This window comes from Acinonyx jubatus, chromosome E4, assembly GCF_027475565.1.
Source record: "Acinonyx jubatus isolate Ajub_Pintada_27869175 chromosome E4, VMU_Ajub_asm_v1.0, whole genome shotgun sequence".
In the NCBI taxonomy this organism is placed as follows: Eukaryota; Metazoa; Chordata; class Mammalia; order Carnivora; family Felidae; genus Acinonyx; species Acinonyx jubatus.
Window position 1 is genome coordinate 56,989,340 of NC_069395.1, and position 23,679 is coordinate 57,013,018.

Sequence of the window (23,679 nt, forward strand, 5' to 3'; positions counted from 1 at the left end):
GTTTTCTCACATCTGACAGGAGGCAGAGGTACTTCCCACACACCAGGAAGAGAGATGCCAGCCACGTGTTAACTGTTTGTGGTTGTTTTGGCACAGACATGATTTCCAGGTGTGACCCTCCTCTTGCCAAGTCAGAACTGAGGTGAGGATCTAGCCCCGGGGTGGAGAGTACCTGGTGGTGGGAACGGAGGGAGGCAGGAGCTCTGTATGCCGGGGCAGGGGCGTGCTGATAAGACTATATCCAACACTAGAAAGCAGTGGGAGCTTCCCAAGTTGGAATTTCAAACGTGAGTGAATTCACCACTTAACTGACATTTATCGAGCACATGGGACCCATCAGGCACCGTGCGAGGCGCCGGAGAAAGAAGGAAACTCGGTCTTTGTCCCCAAGGAGCATACAGTCTGGTATATAGTCCAGCCCGTGGGCAAGCACGTCTAGCGCCTTCTTGCCTGTCAGCCCCAGTCTTAGTGCTCTGCTAATTTGACATCTCCTCCCTCTGCTAAATGATGGCATCGCTGGTGTGTAAACGCACGCATTCCAGATACTCCTACACACACCTGTACCATTTCCTTGTTATCAGGATTAAAAGATGCCGTAGTTTAAGCCGTGAAGATTTGCCAAGCACCTAACCTGAGCCAGATGGTGTGGGGCATGCAAAAGCGAATGAGAGATCTTATTTTTTTTTTTAACGTTTATTTACTTTTGAGACACAGAGAGAGACAGAGTGCGAGTGGAGAAGGACAGGGAGAGGGAGACGCACAACCTGAAGCAGGCTCCAGGCTCCGAGCTGTCGGCACAGAGCCCGACGCGGGGCTCGAACTCACAAACCGTGAGATCACGCCCCGAGCCTGAAGTCGGACGCTTAACTGACCGAGCCACCCAGGTGCTCCGTGAATGAGATGTAATTGCAGAAACCACAGCTCAGTTGGTGGCGGGTGATTTGCTCCCTGGAAGTCAGAGCGAGCAACGGGGTGACAAAAAAGCAGAATTTGGACGGTGCAGACAGTACCTGCTAGGGGAGTCCAAGTCCTGGCCCCTGGGACATGGGAATAATGTGAGTTCAGTGTCCTGCTTTTCCAGGAGCTAACTTTAAAACACCAGTACAGAAATATTGGTCACATCAACTATCCTCCTCTCTGGAGCACTAATTATTATTAAGCATTTCTATGTGCTTCGCATATGATCGTTCACTCTGTGAGGCAGATACGAATATCCTCATTTTACAGATGAGGAGATGGAGCCAGCCAGAGGATAACTTTCCCAAGATCACAGGGTTAGTGTGAGACATGAACGAAGGATCTAGCTACTTATCAGTCTTATCTGCAATAAATCTGCCTACGGGAGAACTAGGCTCTCAGGCAGGGGAGATTCAGTCACAAGTAGACCGCTAGCCAACGATGGGACAGCAAGTAGGTTAAATTGCCTGCACATTCCCCCGGCACCACCGGGAACCACAGAGCCCCAGTGATGGTGCAGCAGATAGTTGTGCCTGATACTATGGAAAACGGAGCACTCGGGGAAAACCGTGGTGAGCCAGCTTTCTTCCGTCCACGTGCACCGAGCTGAGCTGAGGTCTGTTGAGGACGTGTGGTTCCGGGACACCTGAATTTGGATGCCATGGAAAGCTACAATGGAAGCAGGGGTAAATTGGGTGCTCAGTTTACACATCTCAGAAGATGCAAGCCATTTTTCGATACCCTTTGTAATGAGTCATCGTAAACTGTTTTTGTTTGTTTGTTTGTTGGTGTTGAGCGCTTGTCAGCCGTTGTAGCAAATGATCAGACTCGGGGGTGGGAGGGTCATGGGACTCTCCGGTTTATAGCTGGCCAGGTTACAAGGGACAACGTGGGACCCGAGACCGGCATCTGCAGGGGGAGCAGTTCTGTGGGGATGAGGCCTTCATCTGTGGGATCTGATGCTGTCTCTAGGGAAATAGTGTCAGAATCGGGTTCAGTTGTAGGACACCCAGCTGCTGTTGGAGAATCTCTTGGTTGTGGGGAAAAGCCCCGATACATTTGGAGTACAGAAGTATTCTGTGGGTAGAGAAGGAAACAGTTTTCCCACAGTTTCCCCACATGACCTACGTTTGATAGAAGTTATGATCTGTCACCTACTAAGACCCGGGTAGCTCTAAAACGAGTAGTTTCTTTAGGTTGTAAGGACATATTTCTGCCCCAGAAACGGGGCTCTTGAGCTCCCCCTGACTCCTGATCTGTGGTCTGTACATTTTTCTTCATTCATGGTACATTTCATACCGTATTCTGCTGATAGGAATTAATTCCCTCCCTCCCCCGCCCCCAACCTAAGTTATCTGTACCCCTCGAGGTCTTAGAGTCCCCTGATTGGAAAAAAAAAAATGATTCTTGGCGTCCAGGAGGGATCTGAGGTTAAAAAAAAAAAAAAAAAAAAAAAGAAAAAAAAATAGGACGGAGAGCCAGAGAGCAAGGGATAAATTTCTCTTAAAGTATTCATTCATTCATTCAACAAGGGTTTATTGAGGTCCTCCCTGGAGTCAAGCTTGGTGCTGGCGTTAGAGACATAGTCAGAGACAAAATTAACGTGGCCTGTGTTCTCAGGGGTTTCCAGGCTACTGAGGGAGGCCAAGAAGGCAACAAAATACTCGATTACAAATCCGAGTAAGTGCTTCAAGGATAAAACGTAGATAATACAAAGGAGACAGAGGGTGAGGGGCAAGCTTCCTATATTTCCGTGGTCAAGGAAGGAGGTCACATTCAAAACAAGACCTGAGGGCTGTGGAATCAGTCCCGGAAAAACTTTCCAGGCAGGGAGACTTCTTCGAAGAGACCCGTGTGTTTAAGAAATTAAGATAAATCCTGTGGCTGGACTATGGAGGTGGGGGGGCAGGGACTGGGTGGGGGAAGGAGAGAAACAGGAAGTAAGATTGGAGAAGTGAGCAGGAGCTTAGGAAAGGTTTTGGATTTTATTCCAAGTGAGGTGAGAAGTCACAGGGGGGACAACGCATCGGGACAACTCCTCCTCCCCGTCTCAGAAACTCGGTGCCATCACTTCCAGGGTGAAGGGAGGACCGTGTCCTTGAAAGGAAGAAGGGACGAGTATTTGGTTTCCTCTGAAACCTCGGAGCTTTTGAAAGAGTGGTGCCTGCTCTGAATTCTACTGTGTCCGGTGTGGGAGTTAGGATCTCAGGATTAGCACTATTAATATATTCAAATGGCCTTCAAAGGAGAACTTGAAGAATGTTTTCAAAGGAAGTTCTGATGGGAGTAATTGTGAAACCTTCAGATATGACTCCTCTTCCATTGAACCGGCCTCTGGAGGCTCAGCCAGAGTGACTCAAAGTAAACACGTATTCACTGAGCTTCTACTCCATGCCCAGCACCACGAAGGATGCCGTGGTGGCTACAAAAGCGTATGAAGTGCTCCCTGTCCTCAAGGACTTTAAACAGTAGGATATTGGGGATGGCAGAAAGAGCGCATTCGAACAATCAGCCACGATGTGGATACCCTCCCCGCTGGCCTTTGTCTGACATAGCACACTGCGTGCAAAGTGGCCAAGGGCTGAGGACACAGAAGAGTTTGTGAACCGTTAGCGAGGCTTGGCCAGGCAAACAGGTGAGCGAGAATATGGAGATTCTCCTCCCCACGGGATTGTTCCAGGACCCCAGGAATAGAGCGGCCGACGGGGATGGCCTGTCCGTGCCCATCCTATGTTTGTATCGTTGGCATCACACTTGTGCAAACGCCGGGGACCCTGGCTGTCATGGTCCTTTCCCAAGCTTTCAGTTTCTTTGTAGGGGTGGAGGCCTTTCCCCAACGTCATACCAACCGCGGAAGAGGAAGAAGAACAAGGCCGCACAAAGCCCGTGTAGAAAAACTTGGGTGCTTCTGAGGTTGTAGGCGGGCGCATTAGAGTTCGGAGTCGGGGCCTGTCACCTTGAGAGAGACATTTGATCTTATTCTGTTCAAATGAGCAAGTTGGACCCAATGAACTCCAGCCAGTGATGTCTCACTCCAAGTAGGTGATCCCACTTATCCCGGAAGCAAGAGGCCCCAGGCCCTCCTGGTGGAATGCCATTTTGTCCAATAAAATAGAGCCCGTCAGAAAGATCCCAGCCATCCTGTGTGAGGCCCCTAAGGCTTTGGCCTTGCCTTTAGTTAAAAAAGAAAAAAAAAGAACACGAAAACAAAACAAGCCAATGGTATGTTCCAGAATACCGCTGTCTCACAAATACTTTCCCAGTATCAGTGGGTAATAGTGGAATCTGGAGGCAGGACTGACAGACGGGAGAAGGCCCTGCCTTCCTCCCCTGCGATTTAGGGCTTCATTCCACAGGCATGTGCTGGCGTTTGTTTCGTGCCAGGGCATGGTCACAGACAACAGGCCTTAAATTCTCAGGAGTTAGCATAGCCATGACACAAGACAGGTTGATTGCCTCAAATGCTCTCTTAATCAGCACTCTCAAACTGCTTCCTTCTTCCTGGGGGGTCAGGTCTCGGGTCAAAGTGTTGACTTGTTGTGTTTCCGACCATTCCCATCGTGGCATGTTGACGACTCCACCCAGAAGAGGGTGCTTTTTGGCTTACGTTGGGGATCTCCCTTAATCGCGTAGCAGACCTGCGGCTACCTGAAGCCTCTCTCCCTTAGGCTTCCCGCTCCAATGCGGTGTCGGCCAAAGGGCTCAGATCTTACTTCCAGGTTCCCACACCACCTACAATGCCAACCCTTCTGGTGCTCACCATAGAGAAAATCAGACCAAAGAGAAATAACGTGTTAACGACAGTTGAGATCTTTCTGATGGGCTCTATTTTACTGGAAAGAATGGCGTTCCACCAAGAGCAGCTAGGGTCCCATGCTTCTAAGACAAGTGGGGCCGTCTAATTCTTTCCCTTCCCCGTCAGGAAGGAGAAAACTCAGGAGCTGGTTGTCAACAAGGAAGTGAAGTCATGGTCCAAGGTGCACAGGTATTGGGGTGTTAAAACCATTCCGTAATTCCTTTGAATTACTTACTTACCAATAAGTAATTCCTTAGGATATAGTAAGCAATTCCTTACTAGTCATGTGATATTACACAAGTTCACCTCTTTGAATCCAAGCTCCCTTATCACTAAAACAGATTTAGCGTCTATATACGGGGCTGTTGAAGAGAATGAAACGAAATAAGGTACATGGAAGATCTGGGAAAGGGACAAAGTACTACATGGATGTGACCTGGTCCTATTAGACGAGGTGCTAAGGTAGGTGACTGGTGTAATAGTCCCCTTCCTCAACCCAACTCTCATGGCTCCCTCTGTGTGGAATTAGGTGATCGACACATCTATAGATTCTCACTCTAACCACGCACTGCTGACAGCATAGAGCCTTGGGCTTGGAGCTTTCGAAGGGTCTCTTAAAATGGTTGAGATGCGGGACACGGGTAAACTCAAAACTGCAATATGGAAAAAAGAACATTCATATTTAAGTAAATTAAAACACAATGTTTCCTCCAGTTAGTCGACTGTAACACAATGCGACTGTTACCACGTTGTACAGTTGTTTTTGACGTGTGATAAGGGAACATCTTAACGTGTCTGACAGGAAGAAAGAGAGAGCGTCCAAAAGGAAGTTCTCGGAGCCTGTGCGAACCAGGAACAGTCGAGCATCCTATCCATTTTTAACTGTATCGCTAACTGCTCTTTTCGCTTCTGCCTCCAGGGTCCCGCAACTTATCCATAGAAGCTACAGAAGATGAGCTCGCTCCAGTTTTATTCAACTCCAAGGTGAGGTATGCTCACTTTCTGTGCGTTTTGAGGAAGGCCGGTGCTTCAGGAAACTCACTCCAGACCCCTCGTTCCCATCATCCCATCTTGTCCCATCTTATTTTTGTGGTCTGTGGTATCCATGGGACTCTGGTTATTTGTAAGTATTGATTGAATTGCGAGACGGCTCTTTGGTCAGGTGGGCCCGAGCTGGAGCCCCGAGGTTTTGTGCAGACAGGTGGACGGCATCCCAGGAGGCTGCCATCTTGTCTTTGCCACTGGCTCTCTGACCTCGGTCAAGCGCCTCTGCTCTTTTGTCATTTATCTGCGCAATGAGATGTGTCACATCCAGAGAGGGGATGAGTGACAAGACCCAGCTTTCCGGCACTGTGCTTCCGACGCCTCTCCTAAATGACTCTGGGTACACACACATGACACAGGCCCTCAGTAGGTAGACACATCCATAACCTGCTCAGAGGGAAAGGTCAGGCTTCAGCTGACCTTGGCTTGTTCTTTTCTTCCAAGCTGACAAAACATGCGGGGTTTGGAAAGCTGTCTGCTGGACCTGCCTGATGAAGCGTTGCAGAAATTATGTGATTAGAAACAGAACGTAATGAAACTCAGGTCGGAAATGGACAACCAGCTGACATTTATTTTTCCCCAATTAATCATCTCCCTTTTCCCACGGGGTTATCCGTGCCAGGGCTGAGGGAAGGTGGGAGTGCTGAGTTACTGGCACTGCTGGGTGCCTCCCTGCCGACAGCCACGAGCCACATTCTGCCTTGCCGACAGAACAGACTGGCTTCGGGTGTGGGTCGGCATTCTCTCAGGGGAGGACAGGTCCCTACCTAACCCCAGGCGGTGGGAGAATCTGGTCACAGTACTTCTGGTCCTTTTGCCTGTAATTCTGCGCCACAGTTCTGTCCAGTGGGGACATCTGCTAGGGTAGGGGAACCCTCCAGGTAAGTTTTTCTTGTTGTTAACGGGGATGCCTCCGTGTCCTTGTGCCAGTTGAGTATCCGAAGCTTGCAACTGAGGTGGCCATCTGAACAGCACGAGAACAAATGCCTACGAGCTGGGGATGGTGGAGAGAGAACATGGAGAGCACCTGGGTCCGTGATGACATTTTTAAGCTGCTCATTTACGTGACCTTGGAACTTCTCTGCTTTGGAAACTCTTACCGCGTGCGAGAATACTTGGTCCCTGTCGCTCGGGGCCATGTCTGGCTGGGTTTGCTGTTATGAAGGCCCGCGAGCGGCTGAATGAAGCTGCCTCCTTGGCCCCCACGTATCCCTTCCTGGAGCAAAGGCACCCACAGAGAATATGTCTCAGAGCAGAGCTTCTAAGAGGGGTGGAGTGGGAACAAGGATCCAAAGTGGACTCTGCGCTGTCCGAGCCCTGGGCTCGAACTCGTGAGCCGTGAGATCGTGAACTGAGTCGAAGTCGGACGCTTAACCCGCCGAGCCACCCAGGAGCCCCTCACATCAGAGCTTTTGTCGCCAGCCCCCAGAGTAGGGCCGAGGAGAGGAGAGGGAAAGTACATCTCCTGTAAGATTATCTCCTAAAGCTGCCGGCCGGCCAGCTGCCATTTATTTGATTTCCTGCGTCTTTAACTGTGGAAGTCACGTGAAATTCTCATTCGCTTTCCTCCAGTATATTTTTCTTCCAGTCCAGCTCCCATTTTACCGACTTAACCGGTTACATTATCTAGCTCCCCCCACCCTGAGAATGTCCCACACGAGGTAATAATACAAGGTGCCCCACATGATGCCAGCAGGTAGGACACCTACCTCCCGAGGGAGGTGTGTGGGCAGAACTTGCGACAGCGCACGGGCTTATTGTTGTTGTTATCGTTGCAAACGTGGAGGAGGTCCGAGCAGGAGGAAGTACTCTGGGGAGATGTAGCAACTTTCTCTCCCTCTCTTCCTCAGCCTGGAAAACCCAGGCAGGTGGTGGGGACAGCAGCCGAGCACAGACCACATTCCTGCCTCAGATAAGGTCTGTGGAGGTGAATTCCCAGGCTGCAGAGGTGACTCCTGAGTCATCGCAGCTGAGAGCCAAGCGACTTGCCTCAAGCCATTGCTCAACGCCGGGGACAGTGTCTCATGCCCACCGCGTGTCATCCACCCTGGCAGGCTGCCGTTTCAATTTGACGCACGAGGGCAAACGGGTAGGTTCTTCTGCGTGCGCCCCCCTCCCCCGCAACCCCGGGAGGTTCCTTTGTGGTCAAGTCTGAACCCTCTTTTTGTGAAGGCCCCCAGAACCTCGGCTCAGGGAAGCCGGGAACTTGGCCTCTCTTGTCCCCTGCAGGATCCCTGGTGCCGAGAGCCGAGTCTGGCACGTGTGTTCGGAATGGCTGACTTTGAAGAGATTGAGTGAGGGATGCTTTGAAGGCCATACCGCAGTAGGAAGGAGAAAGTGCTCTGGGGGCCACCAAGCCGTAGAGAGTTCAGATGGCAGGAATGGGGAGCAGCACCCGGGGGAGGGTCCTGGAGCCCCCCAGCAACAGAGCCCAGCTCCAGGTAGAAGCTGCCGGAGGGGGCGCGGTGTGGATGGAGGGTGGCTGGCCACACGAGGTGCTGCTCCAGGACACGGGATCTTGACCGTGCGAGGACTTCTCGGGCCTGGGCCTCTGGTTGCGGCCAGGCGAGGCTCTGGTGGCCCAGATGAGCTCCGTCTCCTTAGCCCGTCCCCCAGGGCTTGGCCGGGAGGACTGAATCTCCATCCCTCCTCGGTGGCCTCTTCCTGTTCAACTACCCCAGCACATTTTTCAGGATGCCCGTCCTCACAGGGAGTGGTTTCCACGTCGCGGAGGAAACGTAGGGAAGCCCCTGAATTTCTCCTGGTGAGAGGCGTTTGGGGGCACCGCTGAGGTAGCTGAGCTGGCCCAGTGCGGTGCGAGGTACTCTCGTTAGGGACCGTCCGCGGGCCCTCCGCACCAGCCCCCTGCTCCCTGGCTGGCTGTGCGGGGCCTCTATAGCCTCTGCCCTCTCTCTCTCTCCATCAGCAACAGCCTGGCCTCTCTCCTCCTGGGTCCAAGAACCTCTTAAATTCTTGGGTTCTACTCCACCTGATCCTTCAGATACCTTACTTCTCAAATGATAGCCACCAGGGGAGGCAACACTTAAGCTAAAGCCTCTCGGCTGCTGATCTCAGCTGACACTGTCTAGGCAGGGGGCACAGTGTGGGACACGCAGGCCCGGGGCTCAGTCGAGCTGGGCCCCGCCCCTGCTGTGCCTTTACCGGCCGTGGGGCCCCGGACAATTCTGGCAACATCGGTGGGCCGTAGCCTTCTCCTCCTTATCATAGAAGAGGCCAACGATGGAAACTCAGGGGGTCGTTCTGAGGATTCACAGAGATGATGTCGATAAATCACCTAAACCGGGGCTTGGTGTGGAACCAGCAATGAATACGTGTTGACAATTTCTATTTCTGCATTTTCTTCTCATTCTTCCTTTTAACTCTTGCCACGCTGGACAAGTGACTTTACCTCCTCACAGGACGGATGTCTTCGTGGGGTGAGGACGAGAAGGGTGGGGCAGAGACAGTCTTCGGTTTTATGTTTTTAAGTTATCAGGCCAAAAACCAGTGCCACTGCTCACGGATGAGCGGGCATCCCACGTGCTACGGGGCTTTTGCAGCATGTCGGCAAGTTCTCGACGCTCCTTCCCGAAAAGGAGGGGTCTAATTCATTTCCCTTCATTCTGGGCTGGCATTGGTGGTGGTGTGTGCCTCTTTAAGTTCATTTACTTATTTTTGAGAGAGAGAAACACAGCACGCGAGCAGGGGAGGGGCGGAGAGAGAGAGGGAGAGGGAGAATAGCGAGCAGGCTCCGCGTTGTCGACGTAGAGCCCCAGGCAGGGCCTCGAGATCACCAACCTGAAGATCGCGGCTCGAGCTGAACCAACCAAGAGTCAGAGGCTCAACCGACTGAGCCACCCAGGCGCCCAGTAGTGATGTGCTGCTCACAACTAGAAGGCAGTGGAAGTGATGCTGTGTGACCGTCGGGGCCAGGCTAGTCGAGCTGATACCTCTTTCTCCCTCTCAGGGCATGTGCCTTGGGACTCCTGATCCATCGTGGAAGAAAGCCGGTGACCCCGGAGGGGCCCGGCCCCGGCTGGTGCCTGGCGTGCGAGCGAGGAAGGAACCCAGCTCAGGCCAGCAGCTGACCGCAATCTCACGAGAGACTCTAGGTCAGCTGGCCCGCTCTCAAATTCCTGACCCACACAACCCGTGAGCGCTAACGAACAACTGTTGCTGTCTTAAGCCACTGAGTTTGGGGTTGATTTATTATGCCCTCACAGGTGACAGATACAAATGTCACCGAGTACTAGCCCTGTGGGATAGGCGCTTGTGACCTCAGTTTACAAATGAGGAAACGGAGGTGTTAGAACTTACGGAGCAGGTAAGACACCACGAGGAGATGCGGCGGTGGGACCCAAATGTGTGTCCGTGGGACTCCAGAGCCCACGCTCCATCCTCCGCACTGGGGGCTGCCTCATCTGATCCCAGAAGAGGTTGAAAAAAATGGGTCAAAATACCTTCTTCCGGACCCGCTCTACAAATCTGCCAACGCCCTAGGGTTAAGCACGCACGCTCACGCTGTATTTGGAAGATCACCACTGGCTTGACCCACGCGTGGCTGGTTGTAGGTCGCTGGCAGCGTGAATGTTCTGGAAGGTTCAGAGCAGTGCTGGGTTCGCAGGGAGCCAAGGGCAGGGTGCCAGTTGGAGGGATGTTTAGCCACCCTGAGGGCCCCGGTTGCCCTGGTGAGGCCTGTGGACAGCGGTGAATCCCGAGCTCGGGGTCCGTGAGGAAGAGCCATGTGGCGGTGGTGAAAAATGGTGGAGGCAGACAGAACAAACAAGGCCAAGCAGTGGGAGGACAGCTGAGCAGGCAGTGAGGGTGGCAGGCAGTGACAGAAGTTCTAGAGAACAATGAGGAAAATATTCGTGGAGACAATCGATGAATGTTCCCTAGAGACGCACAGTAAGGGCTCCCTGCCGCTGAGGGGAAGTGACTGCTGTGATAGGGGCCCCACGGGCCAGTTTAGAATCCCCGTCTTACCCTGGACACGGCTGCTGCACACAGGGTTCTGGAAGGCAGGGGCAGGACATTCAGGTCAACGTCTATCAAGTGCCTTTTGTGGGCCAGGGACCAGCCAGTGATGGGACATCTGTAATATAAATAGGACATAAACGTATCATGTGCCCCACAGGGGCTTGAGGTCTGCAGGGGAACACTGTTTTAAGACCTACTGTGTGCCTGGTCCTCTATTTCCTGGTTACTCATGTTATCTTATTTAATCTTGACACGAATTCGATCAAACAGGCCCCACGACCTTCGTGAGAAGCTGAGTTGAAACAACATGCCCAGTGCTTAGCTTTTAACTCATTCTGATTCTTTTTTTTTTTAAATGTTTATTTGTTTTTGAGAGAGAGAGAGAGAGAGAGAGCGAGCGAGCCAGAGCATGAGCGGAGGAGGGGCAGACAGAGAGGGAGACACGGAATCCGAAGCGGGCTCCAGGCTCCGAGCGGTCAGCCCGGAGCCTGACACGGGGCTCGAACCCACGAACCAAGAGATCGCGACCTGAGCTGAAGTTCGACGCTCAGCTGACTAAGTGACTCAGGCGCCCCAAACTAATTCTGATTCTGAGGCCCCTGGTCGGTCCACTACAGAGCCTGGCCCTGGGAAGAAAGAGGTCGGTGCTGCCTGGAAGGGACCTGGGGGTGGGGGTGGGGGGCAGGGAGACTTCTCAGAAGGGTTAGACCCGCTGCGGACCGGGGATGCCGTTAGTATTTAAAGCCCAGCGCCCAGGCAGCAGGACGGCAGGTGAGGGAGGACGTGGGGCGAGGCCGCCGGGGAGGCCGCACAAGGAGGCCCGGTCCAGACTGGGAGGCGCTCTGTGCCTCTCACTACAGGATCCGGACTCACCCACAGCAGGAAGCACTCCAGTTTTCAAACGGGGAAGTGCCTGGATCGAATTCGCCTTAAATTTAGGGCGCTTGAGGTCGCCCTGGTGGCTCTGCGGAGCACCCTCAAGAGGGCCCGGACATTTGCACTTGGGTGTCACCCTGACCCCTGAGTTTCACAGTTCTCGGTCTCCTGCCAGGCCCCAACCTGGTGAACAGATCCCAGCATTCCTCTGCTCAAAACCCTGCCATGGTTCATACAGAGCTCTCATTTCCTGAAAATGGCTCGCAGTTTGCCCGCCCCGCCTCACCCCTGTGTCCTCTCTGAGGTTTCACCCCTCACCCTTCCCTTCGGTCCTGCTGCCCCACCCCGCTGGGCTGGTCTCCTGTCACCCACCCCTCCAGGCACACAACCCTGCAGGCCCTTCCTGTTCCCCCCCCCTCCCTGCAGCCAGTCCCTCAGCGAGTCTGGAGGGGGGTTGTTCTCGAGCGCCCGGACCAGTACCTGACTTGTGGCTGTCTTGCTTGCGGCATCCTTGGCCATTTTTATCTGACTTGGTCACAAAGGGCAGTCACTGATTAAGTGGGTAGCTGAACCGGGGTGGGGGGTGCAGCCTGGAGAGGAGAAACTGGTCCGGTGGGGTTCAGCTGTGCACCCTGGCCTCGGAGACACAGGAGTCCACGGCCACCCGCACAGCATCAGACAGGAGTGCCCCTGTCCCCACTTTCGTCCGCACCCATTTCCTCTGCCTTAGTTTCTCACAGTGTATGCGGCTGCTCCCTGCCCCCCACCTGCCCCCTTCTGGCTCCTACAACTGCTCTCTCTCTGTCTTTCTCTCTCCTCTGAGCAAGGTCACGGCCATCACAATGCCAACTGTTTTCCGTTAAATTCCAATCTCATGCGCTAGCCATAAACGTTTCGGGTTTTTTGTCCCCCTCCTTGGTACTGACACTGCACAGGTCAAGGTCGCCAGCACCTTCCATCCTGCCCTATGCAGTGACCACTATTCTGTCCTTATTTTATTTGACCTTGTGGCGGCTTCCCACACGGTGGTCCCCCTTGATAAACTGGGTTCCTTTGCTTCCTGTAAATGCACTCACGGGTTTTTTTCCCCTAAACATCGGCTACTCCTCTTCATCGCCCTTTCAGGATCCCTCGGCCTCCCCCATTAGCGGCTCCCCTGGGACCGACCCAACCCTCTCCCCACCTCTTCTCCACCAACGCTTCTTACCTACTTCGGGTTTGGGTCTCCAAAAATCATCTCCATGCTTTTAACTCCCTGTCCACACCACCCATCTCCAGAGCAGTTTATCTAGCTTCCTTTTGACCTGGCTCCTTGGTTGTTTAATAAATATTCCAGACTTTTCATAGGCACCTCACCTTTGCCGCCGGGACCTGGTCTTTCCCTGTTTCCCCCCCGCATCAGGCATGGTCTCTACCGGGCCGAGGTGAAGGAGCCCCAGACTCAGGCATTATTCTTGCTTGTTCTCGTCATCTCTCCCCCAGTGTCCAGTCGGGCTGGCGCCACCTCTGAGCTGTGTCCCGGGTGTGTCCGCTTCTCCCATCGCCACGGCGGTGGCCACCCTGACCCGGCTTTCGCCATCTCTGCTGGGTCGCTGCGATGCAGGTCGAAACTGGGATCCTGCTTCTTCTTTGGGTCCGTCTGGAATCTAGCCTTTCCAGAGTGGCTGAAAGGTCTTCCCCAGATTCCAGTCCAGCCCCACCATTCACTGCGTAAAAACACACCCGTGGCTGTCAATCGCATGAAGAATAAAATACAGACTCATTGGCATGGCCTACAGGGCCCACGTGAGCTGTCCCCACCTCTCCGTGACCTCACGTCCCTGCCCACGCCCCCCGGGACCCTGCTCCAGCCATTCTGGCCTTGGTGCCCTTCCTCACACAGATCCAGGTTTGGTCCGGCAGGAAAGCTTTTCCTCTCGGGGTCCGGCTTCCAGATGGGCCGACCGTTGACTTGTTTTCAGCCTTCAGACGGCAGCCTCGTCGTCACCTCCCTTGGGGAAGCTTCCCTCACACTCTGACTAAAGCGGCCCACCTCCTACTTTATTTTTATAAATTTTGTGACCAACAACTGTGTTATCTCCATTCTGAGGCACCTAGCTGAGCTCTTTTCACTTTTTTCTGATGCTTGCCTTATTTTCTCTGCTCCTTATACTTTTCGCTTTCAAGTTTATGCTCAGCTTAGCATCATCTGTGGGATTCCCGGGAGGTCTGTGTTGAATAACTGTCCCTCCAGATATGGTTTCTTTTAGCATCTGCTACGAGCTTGAGTTTGCCATCCACATGGGGCCATTTTATGTTCACTTTCTCTTTTGGAGTTTCTGAGACAATACAGACAGGGTAAACATGAGTCCCAAATCCACATGAGGTTGGGGTTATGAATTCTCAGAGGAGACTTTTTTTCCCCCAAAGAACCCTAGATGACATGTGCAAGTATTGTTTTATGCCTCCTCTGTTGGTAGGTAGATTTTTTTTTTCTTGTTCTTCTCCACTGAGCATAGAATTTCAATGTTCCTGGATTTATGCAGGAGTCTTGGATTCATCATCACTCCACCTTGTGTGGCTCAAGAGATCGTTGTCTCCTGTTCCCATGTGGTTTTGCCTTGGACAAAGAGAACAAAAGTTGACCCTGGAACAGCCTTATCTTCAGCCACTCTCTGGGGGAGTTTCCTTATTTACATGCAAGGTCAGCTATAGATTTGAGAGCCTTGATATATATGACCCAGCATTTTATGTGGCTTTGATGGGAAGGTTTACATGTTATCAGCCTACCATATTTTGAGATAGAAGTCCCTCATTTTTATTTAACTCTGTATTAGTTAATGCTTTATATGTTGATGTCCCAATTATTGATAATAATCTTAACTCTTTAGAGAACTTTAAAGCTCAGAAATCCTTTTCATATCTATTCTCTTAGTAGGAATCACTGGCTTCCTTGTATAGTCAAGGAAGCCATGCTCGGAGTGAAGCGACTTGGCTAATGATGACCACTGTTTTTTGAAACCTACTCTGCGTCAGGCGCTATAAATAGATTATGGCAAAGGCTTACGGCGGACCCATGAAATGGGCATTATTTTCTGCGTCTTGTGGTTGAGAAAACTCGGCGTCCAAATGCTATCGTAATTGGTCTGAGGTCCCATGGCTTGTAACATAGTGGCCTGCCAGAGTCCATTCTCTTCCCAATGCTGTCTCTGTTCGTTCTCCAAGCTACTGTCCTAGATGTGGGTTTTTATGCATTTTAGTGAAGGCATTTATGCGTCTTAGTGCAATTTTGTACTTAGAAAGTTCTTTACTAATAAATACGTTTATCAGTAACTTGGTTAGTCGTAAGGGTGCCCTGTTTCTTCAATCTCAGTTACATCTGGGAGGAAAAGCTCTTTTGGAGCCTTAAATGACCCACGTGACACCAGATGCTGCCATTCACTGTTTTTACCTGCTCTAGGTAGGGGACCCTGGCCTAGGGATTACAGATGGCCCCTGACGTATGATGGTTCGACTTACAGCTTTTCAACTTTACGTTGGTGTGAACACAATATGTATTCAGTAGAGGCTGTATTTCGAGTTTTGCATTTGGATCTTTTCCAGGGCTAGCAGTACGTCAACAGTACTCTCTCCCGATGCTGGGCAGTGGCGACGGGCTGTGGCTCCCGGTCACCAGCAACTGACGTACAACTGTTCTATACCCCTACGACTGTTCTGTTGTGCACGTTCAGTTCACTATTCAGTCAATTGCATGCGGCACTTTTTTATAAAACCGGCTTTGTGTTAGGTGATTTTGCCCAACCGTAGGCTAACGTTAAGTATCCCGAGTACGCATAAGGTGGGCTAGGCTAAGCTATGATGTCTAGGTGGATGAAATGCATTTTTGACTCAGGATATTTTAAATTTATGATGGTTTTATCAGGAGGTAACCCTCTCATAAGTCAAGGAGGATCTGTATTAGCTAGCATCTCAAGCTGTGCCTTTTTATTTTTATTTTTTCAGCCATGATCTTTCCAATGATGTTTCACATGGGACCCCAAAACAGATGAGATAATTGGAGAAGCAGTGGGACTTTCTGAGGACATGTAGGCCAATCACTGAGTTCACTTCTTGAAAATTAGTCACCTTGTAAAATTTTAAAAATATGTGTATGTGTATATATATGTGTATACACACACACACATACACACACACACATATATATAAACAAATAGAAATGAATAAAAATCATTGGCTTTGACAAATATGTTCAACTATCTGTTAAAATAGCTCTTGATTCTTAGTCCTTTCCACCATTTATGTCCATATAATGATGTGAGCCCAGGTCGTTGAAAAACCATGTCTCTAAGAAAGAAACAAGAAATTATCTATAACAAGAGAATTGTCTGAAACAAGAATTGTCTGATGGGAACCCGATCTCCTGTCCTAGCTCTCTTCAATTCAGTCCAACAGTCCTAATTTTTCAGTCACAATGAAACAATTTGGTGTTCATTAGCCAGATTCAGAGGTAAGGAACTTGAGACTTCAAAAGAAATCTCTCCTCCCAGTAGGCCAGTCTGTAGTCTCCTGGGGATGTATACCCTTTTCTCTGCCAATCTGGATGTTTCCATGTACAGCCTACCATATTTTCTAGGAGGCCCTGCCTCAGGCCACTCCAAAGCCAGGGGTTTGAACTCTAAAACCAGGTGTCTCTTCACTACACAACATTATTCCCTGGTCCATGGGTTTTCAACTCTAACAGACTTTCTTCTTTTCTTCAGCCCGGCCAAAATAATTCCATTTCGTATTTGAGACCCAAATCACCTCTCAGGTTCTCTCAGAAGTGACCCTTGGCTGCTTCTGTCCATACGGACATTTCTGTTCTTTGAACTTAGAGCGGATACACAATTATAATGACACTGAAGACACATTATCTTGGATACCTTCTCTATCTGTCTGTTGCATTCTTTTCAAAGCTATACAGTATCTCTGGCTGAAACGAACAACGCAGGAAACAACACATGTTGGCGAGGATGCAGAGAAAGGGGAACCCTCTTACACTGTTGGTGGGAATGCAACCTGGTGCGGCCACTCTGGAGAACAGTATGGAGGTTCCTCAAAAAGTTAAAAATAGAGCTACCCTATGACCCAGCAATTGCACTAGTAGGTATTTACCCAAAGGATACAAAAACACAGATTTGAAAGGGCACCTGCACCCCGAAGTTTATAGCAGCATTATCAACAATAGCCAAACTATGGAGAGAGCCCAAATGTCCATCAACTGATAAATGTACACACACACACACACACACACACACACACACACACTGGAATATTACTCAGCCATCAAAAAGAATGAAATCTTGCTACTGGCCATGACGTGGATGGAGCTAGAGGGTATTGTGCTAAGCAAACTGGGTCAGAGAAAGACAAATACCATAGGATTTCCCTCGTACGTGGAATTGAAGAAACAAAACAGATATACATAGGGGAAGGAAAAAAAGAGAGAGGGAAACAAACCATAAGAGACAACAGAGAACAAACTGAATGTTGACGGAGGGAGGAGGGTGGGGATGGGCTAAATGGATGATGGATGTTGAGGAGGGAACTTGTTACGAGGAGCGCTGGGTATTATGTGTAGGTGATGAATCACTAAATTCTACAGCGAAACTGATTTTACCATATATGCTGACGGGCTAGAACTTAAATAAGACATTGAAATTAAAAAATAAATAAAATAGGGGCGCCTGGGTGGCGCAGTCGGTTAAGCGTCCGACTTCAGCCAGGTCACGATCTCGCGGTCCGTGAGTTCAAGCCCCGCGTCAGGCTCTGGGCTGATGGCTCGGAGCCTGGAGCCTGCTTCCGATTCTGTGTCTCCCTCTCTCTCTGCCCCTCCCCCGTTCATGCTCTGTCTCTCTCTGTCCCAAAAATAAATAAAAACGTTGAAAAAAAAATTAAAAAAAATAAATAAATAAATAAAATAAAGAAAAGTGACGTGATACCTCTTTATTCGTAGACCAGGCTTTGCCTAGTTCCGTACGGAGAGACTTTTCTTTTGGTATCACACTTCGGCGTTACAATGTGGTCATGACTGTCATGGTACTTTTATCTTGGCATAGTGTTTGTTCCAATGGTTATGTGGGTGGGAAATCCCTTCTGTTGAAGCTCTTGGGGTGAAGGGCAGAGACGTCACCCGTTTTTTGACAGAAGCTGTGCCGGAGAGAATGTTTCTGCACACCCTCACCAGCGCTGGGTGCCATAAATATTTGGACGGAATTTAGTGGCTTTCCGTGTGTTAGGTGAGCACACAGGAAGTGAGGCGCTCGAAAAAACGTAAGTGCTCCCTTTCTTATTAGTCTAGAGAAAGGACTCTCTAGGTGTTGGGATGCTAAACAAGTTTGATCTCTCTGAATCCCAGCTTTCTTACCTGAAAGAGGGGTTAGGAGTACGTTAAGGATATTTCCAGAGCTGTTGTCAGGATTAAACAATGCAATGGAACTAAAGAACTGCGGGCATGTGCTCCTTGTGTTCCCGATGACGCCAGGGAGTAGGGCACGAGGTGAGGAAAATTAGCACCATCATCCCACCCAACAGCGGCTGAATGTTGGCCACACCCGGCTACCGCTGCAAGTTCTTGACTTATTGGCCTATTTAACATTTGCCATCACACTGTGCTATTACCATCCCCATTTCATACCAGCTAGTGAGGAGTGAATCGCGGATGGAAACCTAGGCAGTCTGGTCCAGAACTTGAGATCGTAAATCTCCCCACCTTTTGGACATCAGATGCTGTCCAGCAGGTAGCCCGCCCTTTGTTTGTCTCTGCCTGACGTGCAGCCCCCACAGCACTTTCTTGCTAAGGCCGGGCCGGCTTCTGGGACCAGGCTTTACCATCCCTCCGTGGGCGTGAATCACATGAATAAGTGCCACCTGCTGTGGTTCCATAAAAACACTGTAATTAAAGAGGACAGCCAGGGGAAAACAATAAACATACTTATTTCAGCCAGGTAAAAACCCAAAATCACAATTTACTTTATGCATCCAAAGACCGATTTGATCTATGCTGCATACTAGAAAAGCCCCACACCTAGTTAAGCCCTACATAGATCCCCACGGCCATAATTTTACACTACGCCTGTAGCAGGTGCCTTTAATCCGCCACGGGGGCGGGGGGCGGAGAGTAAGCCGGAGTAAGAATCGTGTACTTCAATTTTTAAATAGAGAACATTCCCCCATGCCCAAAGTGTACAGGTCATTTTATTGCAGTGGAAACACCTAACCTGTCCCGAGGCAGGGGTGGTGGTAGGGGATGGTGATCTTCTTGTGACATTACAAAAGGACAGTGAGGTTGGGAGTGCTGGAAAGCACGTGTGAACTTTTGTTGTGCTCTTAGGACAGATGGAGGCAGGTCTGCGGGGTGCAGCCTCAGGCTTTCAAAAGAGGTCCCGCCTTGTGAACCGACAAAGTATACACAATCACACACAGGGAAAACGCCTGGAAGGTTATACAGCACAATATTAACTCCACGCGGTGGGATTAGAGGACATTCTCATGTTTTAAAAGTGTGCTCCTAGGGGCGCCTGGGTGGCTCAGTCGGTTTAGTGTCCGACTTCAGCTCGGGTCACGATCTCACAGTTCGTGGGTTTGAGCCTCACCTCGGGTTTTGCACTGACAGCGTGGAGCCTGCTTCGGGTTCTCTGTCTCCCTCCCTCTGTCCCTTCTCTGCTCGTACTCTGTCTCTCTCTCGGAAATAAACATTAAAAAGAAATTAAAAAAAATGTCTTTCTGGAGGTGCCTGGGTGGCCCAGTGGGTTTAGGGTCTGACTCTTGATTTCTGCTCGGGTCATGATCCCAGGGTTGTGGGACAGAGAACTGCGTGGGGCTCACACTGAGCATCGAGCCTGCTCAAGACTTTCTCTCTCTCTCTCTCTCTCTCTCTCCTGCTACCCCTCTCCTCCATTCGTGCAGGCTCTCTCTCTCAAATAAAATTCAATTGAATGTTGGGCACCTGGGTGGCTCAGTTGGTTAAGCGCCTGACTCTAGATGTCGGCTCAGGTCCTGACCTCATGGTCTGTGAGTTCGAGCTCCAAATACGGCTCTGTACCAATGGTGAAGCACCTGCTTGGGATTCTCTCTCTCTGTGTGTGTGTGTCTCTCTCTCTCTCAAAATAAACTTAAAAAATGTCTTTCTGAATTGCCTGAAAAAAAACTTTTTTGAGAGAGCAAGATGGGCAGGCTCCTTGCCCCACGCTGAGCTAGGCAGGGGCTCTATCTGACCGCTCTCACCACCGTGAGATGATGACCTGAGCCGAAATCAGGAGTTGGAGGCTTAACTGACAGAGCCGCCCAGGCGCTCCTGAATTGCCTGAAAATTTTCAATGAGGATCTATTTCTTTTAAACTCAGGAAAATGAAAAAGCCATCCTCTAAGAAAGAAACCCACTGGAAAGCAGAAGAGGCTGTGCCCTCCGGGTCTCTCTGTAACCGAATCTGGCAGTCTACCTCTGGTACTCAGCATGTCCTTGAGATGAATTCCAACCCATCCCACAGCATGGCACCATGGGAAAGGAAGGCATTAGAGCCGGAGAGCTGGTTGTTATGGTTCTACCACGGGAGCGGGTTATTCCACCAGTCTGAGTTTTGGTTTCTGTAGAGTGCAGACAATAATCCTACCCTTTTTGCTTTAAGTATTGGGGATAATACACAGAGGGTGTTTACCCAAGTCCTTGTCATTCACTGTTTCAACAACACCCATTCCCCACGCACCTTTTCACGCCATGCACTCCTCTGGGCACTGGCAATGCACAGAGGCTGCAGGGTTTTTTTTTTAGAGTATGTGCTTTCCAACTCTTTATTTTAGTTTAGGACATCCTCCATATCTGATCTCTCAGTGTATTCATTTTTGTGGATGCAAAGCTACGCATCGGGGCTAAGGCACATCCGCTCTGGCCCTATCATCAGGTGTTGGTAGCCATCACCTGTGGCTATTTAACTTTGCCATCATTTAGGGCTGAAGGTGTGTTTCCTGGGTTTTGCCCTTCTTTGCAAAACGAAAAGAATGAGCTAAAAAAGCTAGAGTATGGAATACCACTTTAATATTACAGGCATTCAGCTTTATTGAAAAGACACCTTTGTTGTCCAGATACCAGGATCCTAACTTAGAGACATTCATGAAAATGTCCACAGTTGTTGAAGACCTCGTCTCTGTTAAGTTATATACGCAGCGAACACCAGAGAAGATAAAAACATGTTTTTAAGGGAGTCGAAGTGATACAGAAGGGTTGGAAGCGATGCCATCAATGTCTATAGTTCTGGGGGGAAATTTAAGTCGTTAAAGCCAGCTGCTAGCGTGGACAATGATCGAACACTTTTTATGTGTCCTGTTCCAAGTGTATGAATGAGTTGAACTCTCGCATCGAGGAGGTATCATTCCCTCCCCCCATCTTAAAGATGAGAAAACTAGGCACAGAGGGATTACATAGCCAGGTTACAGGTAGTAAATGGTAGGGTTGGGATTTGAACCCAGGAATCTGCATATCCCTGTCCTAGATTGTACCTTGCGCATTGGTTCCCATGCAGCCTCGCTATAGCCTTAGGAACAAATGGATCGATTCACAATGTTTTGGAATCCAATCTGCTTGGTAGTAGAGAAACTCCTGGCTAGACACGACCTACGAACTCCGGTTGTTGGGACGCCAAAATTGGGAGTTGTTTGGCCAGAATCACCCACGGGACGCCTACTACTCTATTCTTTAATATCTGCTGATAGTCAGAGAATCTTAGGAAGAAAACAGAAGAATTAAATCTCGGTGGGGAATTTATTTTCTCTACCTTAAAATTTTATTGGAACACTAGCTGATGGTCAAGTTAAATGAAATGTCAACAAACTCAAAAGAGCAAAGACCCTTGAAGGTACCTGGTAGGGGCTAGATGTTACTGAACTGGCTGGCGGTCTGGGGCCTGAAAGATGTCGAAGGAAAAATGAGACGCACATTCGGTTACCGCAAGTAATCTCTTTCTCGTTGGTGGGACAGAGGGCAGGGTCATGTGCTGCCTGCCTGAACCACCAGGTTCCTTGCTTTTCCTCTACAGGAAACCATAAGGGACTTTTCCCGATACTGCCAGTTCCAGAGTCTATTAAGTCTGATTAAAACAAACAGCAAAAGAGCTAACGTATCTGTCACCAGCTCGTCAAAGGCTTTGTGACACTCACAGCAAAGCCACCGCTAGCTTCTGTGTCCCATCAGGTCTGCATGACTTCTGCACGACGGCATTTAGAGTCGGTGCTCAACTCGGGATTAGAAGATCTGATTGGCCGAGTTGTAGTTAAACAAGTAAATTAGTGACAGAAGGCATTTGACCTAGATGGTTGCATTTCTTTAGCTCGTGCTCCAGGATTTATCTCTACCTTATATTTTGGGAATAACCTAAGTAATTCAGAACAACTGTTACATAAACAATGAGTATACCAGCCCATTCTCTTCTGTCATTCTTATACCTCACTTGTCTTCCCGAGAGAGAAGCAGAAAGAGAACTACTGTCTCCCCGGTGTATGTGTCTCTGTGTTGGCCACACAGAAATCCCATGATCTCCTACCAGCCGGAGATTTCTCTACCAGTCCGCCTTTCTAGGTCCTCTATTAGACGGCCAGGAGCACTGTCCTCCTCGGGCTGTTGTTTTCCCTGGCGGGGAGTCTTGTGAATGTCCCAGGCAACCCTCTGCTCTCCACGATTTGCATATAACAAGACCCCGGAGTTACAGAAGCTCAGAACATACGAGACTCGGTGTCCTAGGACAGTCAGTATCTCTTCCACAACAAGGCGTTATTTTAAGCCGACCGGAAAACTGAACAGATTTCTAAAACTGCTGTTGAACGCGTTACACGTGAAATCACACATATGCCATTAGTTGCAAAAGCACTTGAAGGTGGTCGCCTCTAAAAGAAACAAGAGAAAAGCCCACGCCGGAGCCCTGAGTACGGGAAGCCAGTGTGGGGGTGTATTTGGTGCCACAGACCAAATTTGTTCCACGACCTCCTGGTCCCCGCTCCTCCACACTCCTAAGTCACACTGAGACTTTGATGCAGGCTTGAGGTTGGGTCCCAAGGACCTGAGCTGGCCAGCGGCCCAGAGGCGCCAGATGGCTGGCATCTGTAGGACACGGTGACACCCGGGGTTAACGAGGGGAAGGAGAACGTGTAGCCGAGAGACACTGAAGTCCGAGCGGTGGTTCTGTTCCGGTGACTCCCTAAACTGTTGGTTGAGGGCAGTTATTCATAGCAGCGCTAATCCCCCTTCTCGCTCTCCCCCTGGCCAAACATCAAAGGAGTTAAAGGAAAACGCCAGAGAACATCAATGTCAACCTGAAGCCCACAACCCGAGCACACCTGATCTCGTTTTGAAAAATTTTCATTTTTTTTCTAGCTTCTCTTCCCGAATCTGCCTTTTAATCTGTGCGACAGGTCACACCCACCGCCAAATGCAAAAAGGGACAGAATCCTTTATTTGGGTTTTTCCATGGAGTCAAGGTGAAGGAGATTTTTTTTTTCATCTGAATGGGAAAGTGCTGGAAAGTGGGTGAAGGGTGTCCGAAATTTTGGCTTTCTGGCTTCGGTTTATCAGACACTTTAATGAACAGTTCTGTGGTGTGACCTTGAGAAAGTTCCCTCGTCTCAGCGCACCTCGCCTAAAGTGGGTTGTAAGAAGCTTCTCTTTGGCCTGCAGAAAGGAAGGCCCCAGAACGTATGTGCAAGTGTTAGTACGAATAGTTAACACGGTACGTGCCACTCACTCTTTACAGCTGGTAATATTTTCCTCTTATTTAAAAAAAAAATCAAAACTTGCAGCAAAGTTGAAAGAATAGCGGAACGAAGACGCATTTCCTTTTTACCTAGATTTGTCGATGGCTACCATTTTGCCACATTTGCTCTATGCCTTTTCTTCCACATGTGTGCGTGTTCACATAAAAATTTTTTTGGCAAGCCATTTGAAAGTCATTTCCACAGAGAATTCAATTGTTATTATCTCTAATGTCTTAACACGTGTCTTCTAAGCACAAAGACATTATCCT

At 49.8% G+C, this 23,679-nt stretch overlaps 1 long non-coding RNA gene across 12 annotated transcripts in view; it reads left to right on the forward strand.

The window, feature by feature from the left end:
- The window catches only part of LOC113595619 (uncharacterized), a 110,182-nt gene that overhangs the window by 27,151 nt on the left and 59,352 nt on the right, over window positions 1-23,679 (forward strand). For 9 of the 12 annotated variants that reach the window (XR_008292918.1, XR_008292921.1, XR_008292911.1 and 6 more), the window contains exon 2: window positions 5,673-5,737. This is a non-coding gene — a long non-coding RNA (uncharacterized LOC113595619). The other 3 variants (XR_008292913.1, XR_008292914.1, XR_008292912.1) reach the window with 3 other exon arrangements.